Raw genomic sequence first — 10,695 nt, 5'->3', positions numbered from 1 at the left:
TCTCTTACACAACTGCAGACCTATGACCAGAATCAGACAGTTATACGAAATGCAATACGGCTGCCTACTATATGGACCTTAGATTTCACCAATTGTCCCAATGATGTCATATAGACAAAAGAAAATCCGGACCGTGCATCCAGCTGTTACGTCTTTTTGGTCTTCGTTAATCTGCCAACAGTTCCCCAGTGTGTGTGTGTGTGTGTGTGTGTGTGTGTGTGTGTACACATGACACTCACAATGTACATGCACATGTGGTGACATTTTTAAAAGACTTTTTAGCCCTGACCGGTTTGGCTCAGTGGATAGAGCATTGGCCTGTGGACTGAAAGGTCTCAGGTTCAATTCCCGGTCAGGGCACTTTAGTTGCAGGTGGGTCCCCAGTGAGGGGCATGCAGGAAGCAGCCGGTCAATGATTTTCTTTCGTCGTTGTTGTTTCTATCTCTCTCTCTCCCTCTCCCTTCCTCTCTGAAATCAATAAAAACATATTTTAATAAAAATTAAAAATAAAGACTTTTTAAAGAGTCATTTTAGGCCCGGCCAGCGTGGCTCAGTGATTGAGCATCAACTCATGAACCAGGAGGTCACAGTTCAATTCCCGGCCAGAGCACATGCCCAGGTTGTAGGCTCAGTCCCCAGGTGTGGGGCGTGCAGGAGGCAGCCGATCAAAGATTCTCTCTCTTCATTGATGTTTCTCTCTCTCTCCCTTCCTCTCTGAAATCAATATATATATATATATAATTTTTTTAAAGAGTCATTTTAAGCTGGTAACAAACTTGAGAGGGAGCTACAGAGATTTCTCAGACACCTACTGGCAGGGACATTTTTTTAAGAGTCATATTGTAGAGTGGCCTTCGTTTCAGATTTGTCCGATGTCTTCTCATAATTAGATTTGGGTTATGCGTCTTTGGTAAGAATACCAAAAGTGTGTAGTGCCGTCACTTCACTGTGTGACTGTGGATATAACACTTACCCTTTCTGAAAGCCACTCTCCTCATCTGAAAAGTCAATAGGACGAGACCAATCAGGTACCAAGAAGAGAATATGACATGAATCTCAAAAGCTACCCGGCAAAGGACTTGGTGTCCGTGAGCATGCTCTTCAGTTTGCTGGGGAGCATCGAACAGTACCAAGTGTGTCCACCATATGGATTCCTCTTACTCTGGACTTTACCAGGAGATGGCAGCTTTGAGAAGAGTTTGAAAGAGTAAAACCCAAAGGTTATTAAAGTTATTTTGGGAGGCAGGGATGGCAGCGCCGGGAGCAAGTGCGCTGCTGAGACTGGCAAGTGGCTGGCGGTATCCGCTGTGAGCCAGCGGCCCGGCGGCTCTCGGCCTGACCCTGGTGGCCGCCCCCATGGCGTCTGTGGGGTGCACTGTGCCTGCAGTGGCCACCTGCGGTCTCCAAGGCGCTGACCCCTTTGCACAAGGAGGTGACGGCTCTGCTCCAGCAGACCGAGATAGAGAGAAGCCAGTTATTCAGGCCACGAGCTTCGTGCTTTGGATGAAGCCCAGCACCTGGCAAAGAGGAAAGCCAACCTCGATGATGATGAAGATGAACAGAATATATTGCTGGTACAGGATTTGGAAGAAATGTGGGAGCAGAAATTCCTGCAGCTCAAACTTGCAGCTCGCATAACAGAAGCCGATGAAAAGAACACCGGACCTCACTGCACCGGAAGCTAGACAGGAACCTTGTTCTGCTGGTCAAAGAGAAGTCTAGAGACCAGGATGTTTGGGTACTGCCCCAGGCAGATTGGCAGCCGGAGGAGACCCTCCAAGCAACAGCTGAGCAAACCCTGGCCACGCAGGCAGAACACAACATGAAAGCCAAGTTCCTGGGAAATGCCCCCTGTGGCCCCTACAAGTTCAAGTTCCCCCAGGCAGTGCAGACAGAAAGTAGCCTCGGGGCCAAAGTATTCTTCAAAGCACTACTCTTAACAGGAGACTTTTCCCAGGCTGAGAAGAAGGGCCGGAACGTGTGGGTCAGCAAGGAGAAGCTGGGGGACTATTTGCAACCCAAATACCTGGCCCAGGTGAGGAGGTTCCTGCTGGATCTCTGATGGACTCGCTGCCTGTGGACGATGCTCAGACAAGTCTGCAACTGGGGTCTCACGGACGTTTTGTGGCTGCCCCATCTTTGCAGGGAATCTCAAGAAGCAAATAATTCTGAGAAAGAAATGAGTTGATCATTGTGGGGGGAAAAAAAGTTATTTGGGGAGGTACGGGTGAAAGATAAACCTTAATTAGTCATCTCATAGATAGGACATATGGAGAAGAGGAAGAGAGATGGAATTCCCCCCAGATCAGACACAGAATAGAACTCAGGAAGCCAAGAACACAAAAAAAATACACAAGTCCCTTCAACCACTTTGAAAAGCAACTGGTAATATCCAGTAAAGGTAAAGAAGTGCCCTAAGGTATAGTGTTTCCACTTCTACAGGAATTCTCACACAGTTGCACAGGGATTTCAACACAATTGAATACAATGTTAGTTGGTCCGAAGGTTGTGGGTTATTGTTAAGCTGAATACAATGTTAATGCCTATATTGATAAAAATGAATAAATAAAATGTAATACATCTCCACCATAGAACACCATAGATAAATTACCATGGCAATGACACAAGCGTCCTGCCCCTGGCCTCTCAGTGCCTGTGTATGCAAATTAACCTGCCATCTTTGTTGGTTTGGTTTGCATACTCACTCCTGATTGGCTGGTGGGCATCACAAAGGTACAGTCAATTTGCATCTTTCTCTTTCATTAGTGTAGATTTTTATTATTATTATTATTGATTCAGAGAAGAAAGGAGAGGGAGAGATAGAAATAGCAATGATGAGAGGAAATCATTGATTGCCTCCTGCACGCCCCCTACTGGGAATTGAGCCTGCAACCCAGGCATATGCCTTTGATTGGAAATGAACCCGGGACCCTTCTGTTTGCAGGCCAATGCTCTATCCACTGAGCCAAACCAGCTAGGGCCTAGTTGACTTCTTGAATTTCTTTTATCTTTCATGTCTCTCCTTAGCAGGCTTAATATTTCCTCTACCTTCCTGACCATATAGAATGTAATTACTGTTTTGAACAGCCCTGTCTACTAATTCTATCATCTCTATCTTTTCTGGTTCTGCTTCTATTGGTTGAGTTTTCTCCTCATTACGGGTCATATATTCCTGATTCTTTGTATGCCTGCTCATTTTTTGTTGTTAATCCTCACCGGAGGATATCTTTTCCATTGATTTTATTAGAGAGAGTGGAAGGGAGGGAGGGGTCGAGGGGAGAGCAAAAGACATCCATGTGAGAGAGACACATTGATTGGTTGCTTCCCACACATGCCCCAACCTGGGCTGGGGATCAAACCTGCTACCCTTTGGTGCATAGGTTGATGCTCTAACCACTTGAGTACACCAGCTAGGTACCTGGTAATTTTTGTTGTCGTTGTTGTTGTTGTTGTCATTTTTATTGAATGCCAGATATTGTGTGTCACCATTTTGGGCTCCGGGTATGTTGTATTTCTGTAGATAGTCTTGCACTTTGGTGCAATTAAGCTACTTGGAGACGGTTCAGTCCTTCCAAGGCTTGAGTTTAAGCTGTGAGGCAGACCAGCGCAGCCTTTATCCCAGGGCAAAGGGTCCCCACCACTGAGTGTTTTAGCAAATACCTTTGGGTGACCAGGTGTTTCCATTGTGGCTGATGGGAACCCGCACGCTTCTCAGCCCTACAGAGATTATGCCCTCTAAGCCTCTGAGCCATTCTTCCAGGGCCTTAGCTAGTTTCCTTGCACACATGCACTGATCTGTCCTCAGCTGAACACTCAGGGGGACCCTCTACTGAGGTCCCCAGCTCTCTCTGCCTGCGAGTCCCAGCCACCTGGACCTCCCAAACCCCCAGCTTCTTCTCAACTCAAGGAGACCACGTGGCTCCCCGGGGCTCACCCTTCCCTACACTGTGGTCTGGAAACCTCAGGCAGTAAGCTGAGACCATCATGGGGCTGCTCTCTGGATTTCAGAGGTCACTGTCCCTGAGGTCACAGCACTTACTTTGAATAACAAAGCTGCTACAGTGCAATACAACATAGCACCTCATGTTGCTCAGAGATGGCAGATTGCACCTGCCAGGTGCAGGGCACGGCTGGGTAAGTGCTTTTCTTACCTTGTTTCCATTTTGAGGACAGAGGCTCTGGGGCCCAGAGATGTCTAGTAACTTGCTCAAGGCCACACAGCTAGGAAGTTAGCAGAGTTCAACTTTGATCTAGGAAGTCAGGTTCCTGAGTTAATGCCTCTAACCATCAGGCCACACTGTCTGCCATGAATACACGTCTGGGACAGGAGGGACTAATATACTAATTTCATTTCCTCTGAGACCAGAGAGAGGAGGAGGAGGAACTATGGGTGCTGGGATAGGGATGAGGCCATATATATATATATATATATATATATATATATATATATATATATATATATATATATATATATTCAAAAACTGAAGCCATGCTAAGTAGAATAATGTTAACATTTTTCATTCTGGTAAGTGGGTACATCGATATTAGTATTTTGAAATACAATTCGAAAGTATGTTCCTGTGGTTAGAAAGGGAAAAGAGGAGAAGAAATAGTCACCGCCATAGGCAGAGGGAGAGAGCCGCGGCAGGCAGGTCAGAAGGTGGAGGCAGGCCCCAGGCCTTCCACACTAAGTACAATCTCCTCCTTTCTCCCCTCCATGCAGCCCCACTCCCCCACCACGCCCAGGAACTGATCCCCAGGGGAGGTGACCCAGCCCTAAGCCTCCTTTCACCCGGTTTCTCCCACCAGAATGCTCCCCTTCACCCCACCCCGCAGGCAGGGACCAGCTCCAAGGCTTCCTCTTTCCTCTTTCCTGCGGCCCGGGGACCAGGGAGTCCCTCTGGGCCCCAAACAGCAGAGGAGCAACTGTTATGCCCAAGTGTCATAAACCCCAAAGACTACCAGGGAGCTGAATCCGATGCAATTGCAGAAAGCCTGTATTTATTTCGGACTAGTCCGAGCTCAGTCCCACTTATACCAACGAGGGCATGGTGAGAAAGAGGAAGAACTTAACATATCAATGGGTTTTATAGGGAGGGTGGTGCCGCTACCTTGGCTGACCTGATTGGTTGGGTTAGGCCTAGGGTCCAGTTACCGGGAGCTGGACCCGCCCCACCCTGCCCTCTCACCCCACCCTGCCCTCTCACAACCAGCCAGGTCACCCAGGAGGAAAGGGGAGTCTTGGTTCCAGAGATGAAGCATGGAAGGGCGGGGACAGCTTGACCCAGGCCCTGAGCCTCTGTGGGAGGCACGGCTGTGGGCAGCCCCAGGTTCACAGCTGCCCGGCGTGGGTGAGAGGCACAAAGGACCTCTGGCCTCCATCTGAAGTTTTAAAACAGCCCAGGAACGCTGGGGCAGAGGTATGCGAGGCCCACGGCTGCGGCCACGTGCCCACTCCTGAATTTGGGCAGTGGGGTCCGCAAAGGCGCTGCCAGGTGGACTGAGCAAACCAAACCCACCTGCCGTCTCTCACCCTCCCAGGCAGTTTTCGCCTCTGACTCCTGAGTCCCAAGAAAAATGATCGGTCCCAGTCTTCCTTCAACAGCACTGTGGACGGAAAAGGGGCCACGTGCTAACCCGACAAGCTCAGGGAAGGCCTGCACCCGGGTCCTGCAAACTCAGAGACCCAAAGTAATTAAAACTTGAACTAAAAGCAGTTACTGGTGGGCGGTCTGTTTGAGGCCAGCATCTTCCCTGACAAAGGTCAACCTTCACCTTAATTGAGCCTATCGTCTGTTTGCATCTACATTATCATTGAAATGTCAGGGTAACTTCCCTTTTTCCAGACCCCTCCGGGCACAACCGAATGCCAAGATGGGCACCACACATTCCTTCATTGTTACGGTTATCCTGTTGATTGACTGTTAACTATCCTGTACTCACTTAATAAAAGACGTTTGTGTCAATCATTTTACTTTTTACCCAGAGGCATCCTCCTCCCCATCCCCCAACCCCTTCCCCCATCCCCATCCTCACTCCCGCTTTACTTTCTCCTGCCTCCCAAATCTATCACCAATGGATTTTATGTAACCCCATTGCGTCTCCTCCTTGGGTTGTAATATAGAAAACAAGATGAAAAGCTGCCATTCTCCAGGGCATTATCCCAATACTTGAGAGATCCTGCTTTCCCCTCCATATCGACAGTTTGGCTCAAATAAACTCTCAAAAATTCTTTACATTATCACTGAAATGTTTCTATGTTAACAGCATCTAATCAAATGGGGTCACTGAGTACCCACCATGGGCCAGGGGGACCAAGACAGCTTAGATCCCATCTTTGAGGAACAGGGAAGTGAGGTACGCAGGAGAATTGTGGCAATGCAACGTGGGAAGTCAGGAACTGAAGCATGTTGTCAAGTCTGTGGGACCCCGGAGGATGGCTTGGAGAGGGGGCATGTGAGCTACACCCTGAGAAATAAATAGGAAGTTTCTGGGTGCGGAGTTGGTAAAAGTGGGAGATGGAATGTGGGGGCCACTGCCCCCAAGGAGATGCGTGCCCAGTGGCATGTTTGTATGATGGGCACTGCATGCTTAGGGAGTGGGGAGGAGGTCACCGTGTCACGGATGTGAAGTATCAAAGCTGGAGAGGAATTTGAGGCAGATTAAGAGAGTTCTTGACTTTCCATTGTAAAGGGTTTTCTCTTTGTGGTACAGGCAACAGAAAGTTGTTCAAATTTCATTAGCTGAGCCCTAGCTGGTTTGGCTCAGTGGACAGAGCGTCGGCCTGCAGACTGAAAGGTCCCAGGTTCGATTCCAGTCAAGGGCATGTACCTTGGTTGCGCGCACATCCCCAGTAGGAGGTGTGCAGGAGGCAGCCGACCAATGTTTCTTTCTCATCGATGTTTCTAACTCTCTATCCCTCTCCCTTCCTCTCTGTAAAAAATCAATAAAATATTAAAAAGAAAAAAGAAACAAAGAAAGCATGATGGGATATTCCATAGAGGCTAATTTTCCACTGAGGCTCAGAGGAAGGTCTTGTATCTCTTCCAGGAGCTATGACCTCCTGACCACCCCCCCCCCACACACACACACACACACACACCCCTTCCCGGCTGAGCTAGCCCACAGATCTCTTCTCACCAGCGAAGCCTCCCCTGGTCACTGTTTTAAATAACACCCCTTCCCACCTCCACTGCCTCCTGGCATTTTCCTCCACCTTTGACCATCACCTAACAGGGTATCTATTTACTTTCTGCTCCCCAAACCAACTAGACTAGAAGCTCCAGTGGGATAGAGACTCTCCATTGTGTTCACTCTCTTATTCTCAACGCCTAGGGCAGTGCCTCGTGTACGTTGTGTTTTCAACAAATATTTGTTAAATGAATGGATGAGTGCACATGCAGCGATACAAGACCAGGAGCGAGTGAATGGAAAGAGCAGGATGAAGAGTGATCTATCTGCCTTCAGGTGCACAGGATGTTAAAATGAGCAGTAACGTGCCAGTTCCGTCCTCAGGTGGGATCAAAGGAAAGATGGGACAAATGGGACTCAGGTGCTCTCAGGTTCGAGCTAGCGATACGGATATTCTTTTTGCCTACCTAGCACCCATGCACCCTTCTGACAATACTCCCTGATTTTCCTTGAGTCGACCCTAGTTTGAGGGCTGAGCATGTGACTTGATCTGGCCAATCACCCCTTTGCTTATAGGGACTGCTTTCTGTTTGGATACATGATCTGATTCAATAGAAAGAGTAAGACCATAATGCCCGCCAAAACAAATGGGGGGAAAGAAACCTTCTCTCCAGGGACACTACTAGTAGTAAAGTCTGAGGCTCTTAAGAGTCCCCTCCCCCCCCCCCCCGGGGAACCTGGGAAGAAAGCCAACCCAGAAGAAAGCACCCTAGGGAGATGTCAAGAGACCCGAGTCCCTCCCTGGGATCCAGCCATGCCTAAAGGTACTGGGCAATCCCATAGTGTCAGCCAAAACAGCTCCTTTTCTGGAGAACTGCTTTGAACTGGGTTTCTGTCACTTACAACCAAAAACATTCTGACCACTGTTTAAAAACAAGAGGTAAATACATTGTTAAGGCTTTTAAATACCTCACAGAGAAACCTAACGGTCAGGCAGCGTGTCCCAGGAGTGCAGCCCCAGACCTTTTGGTGAAACTCACTGCCTATCTTTTTAGTGAGGAGGACGGTGATTGAGCAAAAGGATGCTAGTTTGGTTTATTTTATTTTATTTTATTTTATTTTATTTTATACATTTTATTGATTTTACACAGAGAGGAATTGAGAGGGATAGAGAGTTAGAAACGTCGATGAGAGAGAAACACCGACCAGCTGCCTCTTGCACCTTCCCCACCGGGGATGTGCCCGCAACCAAGGTACATGCCCTTGACCGGAATCGAACCCGGGACCTTTCAGTCCGCAGGCCGATGCTCTATCCCCTGAGCCAAACTGGTTTTGGCTAGTTTGGTTTATTACTAGAGGCCTGGTGCAAGGTCCCTCAGCCCTGCCTGCACCCTCTTGCAGTCTAGGCGCCCTCGCTCCTTACCGCCCACCTGCTCCTTACTGCTTGGCTCATTGCTCCTTTAGCGCTGCCACTGAGGCAAAAGAGGCTCCCCCACCCCTGCTGTGCTCACCAGCCATGAGCCCAGCTTCTGGCTGAGGGATGCTCCCCCTGTGGGAGTGCACTGACCACCAGGGGGCAGCTCTTGCTTTGAGAATTTGCCACTTTCTGCCATAATGATAGCTTAGGTTTTTGTTATATAGATTTGCATTTACACTTTGGGAATAAATTCAACAACTTGCTTAAGCGTTTTAACATCTCAGCGTCTCACAGTTATAAGAGTAATAGTTAAATAAAATCCAATATTCTACTCCAGTGCACAGGGAGGGAGACCAAGATATGGTAAAGAGTCCAATAATCTGGTTTCTTTCTCACCTTATTTGATCACTAAGTGGCAGTGTGGTCTGAGACCAATAATTTTGCTTCCCTTGGTCTTAATTTCTAAGTATCCAACAGGAGCAGTATGATTACATCACCTTCAGGCCAATTCTGCAATGGCAAGCTCACTAGGACAAAGGTTTCTAATCTTTGATGTAATCCAACCCCCAGAAAAATACCCACGTGCATAAACACATAACTTTGCATGGAGATTCATGAGTTCACAACTGTAAGAGCCAAACTCTATCTCTAATGTCTCTGCTCTACAGTAACTAGGACACCGCTGCTTGGATTCCCCTTGGTGACAAGGAGCTCACTTCACTACCTCACAGAGTAGCTGCTCTAGAAAAAATGAATTCATCTTCATATTGAACCCATTGGCCCAAATTCTCCAAAGGAAAACAGAAAAACCCATCTTTCCTGTGTGTATGACATTTCTTCATTTCTCTGAAGACTTTCTAACTTTGAAATGCAAATAATGTGTGAGGAGAAATGCAGACGATTGCCATGCAAATTATTCAACAGTGTGCTGTTACAAAAATAAGTTCTTCCGCCCCACCCCAGCTACGCCAAACACCCAAATGTAGATGCTCAAATCCAAATAGGCATCATTGATTATCAATGTGCACGGATCTGGGTTCTGCAAAGAGGGGAATTCCTGCATAAAAAACATCTTGAAGGAAACAGTAGAGTCTTTGGGAAAGAACGCTGCATTAAGAATCAGAAACCTTGGAGGTCTATCCTGCCTCCCACTCCAACGACCTGTGTGTATCGTTAAACAAGTCCCTTAACCTCTCGGAGCTCGTTTCTCATCTGTACACTGTGACAAAACCCCCCTCAGGGAATGCGGGGAGGATTAACGCCAACTCCCCGGACACACTGGTCCCCGGGCGCGGACAGCTGCGCGGTGCATTCGATGCGCTCGGCGCTCACCCCAGCGGGATCCCCCGTCGGGTCGGAGCCTGCGCTCTGGGCTCGATTGAGCGTCCCTGGCCGCTCGCGCTTTTCTCTCCGGCTCCAAGATGGCGGCGGGCGGCGGCGCGGAGGCGGGATCCAGGCGAGCCGAGTGAAGGTAGCGGCGAGCGGAGCCCCCACGAGGCCGGGCCGAGCCCCCATCCCGAGGCGGCGGCGGCCCCGCCCCGCCGCCGCCCGCCGCCCGGGGCCCGCGACACGGCTCCGGGGGCGCCCCAGACCCGCTGCGGCCTAGCCCAGGGGCCGAGCCGGGGACTGGAGTAGCGGCCGCAGGCCGCCCCGGGCGAGGGGCTGGAGCGGGCCGGAGGAGGAAGGCGGGCGGGAGCTGTTCAAACGGGGAAGGCGGGAAAGCTGCGGGGCCGGGAGGGGGCGTGCGGCCGCCGCGGGGGCCTGCGGGCCGGGGCCGCCCCTCCCCCTGCCCGGCTGTCTCCGCCTCGGGGGCGCGGGCTGCCGCCTTGGACGCGGGAACCCGGGTCGGGGCCGCGGCGCCGCGGCTGGGGACCCGGGGTGCGGGGGTCCCCGGGACTGTCAAGTCGAACGGGGCCTGGAGCCGGGGCGATGGGAGGGGCTGGGTGCTCGCGGGCAGCGGAGGATGCAAGGAACTTCCTTTCCTCTCCATGGAGCTCGGTTGAACCAGCCGCGGCTGCAAAACTGCCGGGAGGGAGAGCCCCCGTGGGTTTGCGGTGGGGACCGTGCACCTAGCCCCGGGGGCTCTGTGCACCTAGCTCTGTGCACCTAGCCCCGCGTCGCGTGGACTCTTTTTGCGTGTGGCCCAG

General features: G+C 50.2%; 1 protein-coding gene and 1 pseudogene across 6 annotated transcripts in view; both read left to right on the top strand.

The window, feature by feature from the left end:
- Window positions 1-1,248: 1,248 nt before the first annotated feature.
- On the top strand, window positions 1,249-2,194 carry LOC118730698 (annotated as a pseudogene).
- A 7,688-nt stretch (window positions 2,195-9,882) lies between these two features.
- HMGXB4 (HMG-box containing 4) overlaps window positions 9,883-10,695 on the top strand; it is a 29,304-nt gene continuing 28,491 nt past the window's right edge. For 4 of the 6 annotated variants that reach the window (XM_036458810.2, XM_036458807.2, XM_036458809.2 and 1 more), the window contains exon 1: window positions 9,894-10,019. The gene's annotated coding sequence lies outside the window, so the exon portion shown is untranslated. Of the gene's footprint in view, window positions 10,020-10,695 lie in introns of all 6 variants that reach the window. The other 2 variants (XM_036458804.2, XM_036458803.2) reach the window with 1 other exon arrangement.

The sequence above is a fragment of the Pipistrellus kuhlii genome, unplaced genomic scaffold, assembly GCF_014108245.1.
Source record: "Pipistrellus kuhlii isolate mPipKuh1 unplaced genomic scaffold, mPipKuh1.p scaffold_m20_p_3, whole genome shotgun sequence".
NCBI lineage: Eukaryota > Metazoa > Chordata > Mammalia > Chiroptera > Vespertilionidae > Pipistrellus > Pipistrellus kuhlii.
This window is presented reverse-complemented; position numbering and strand designations above follow the sequence as displayed.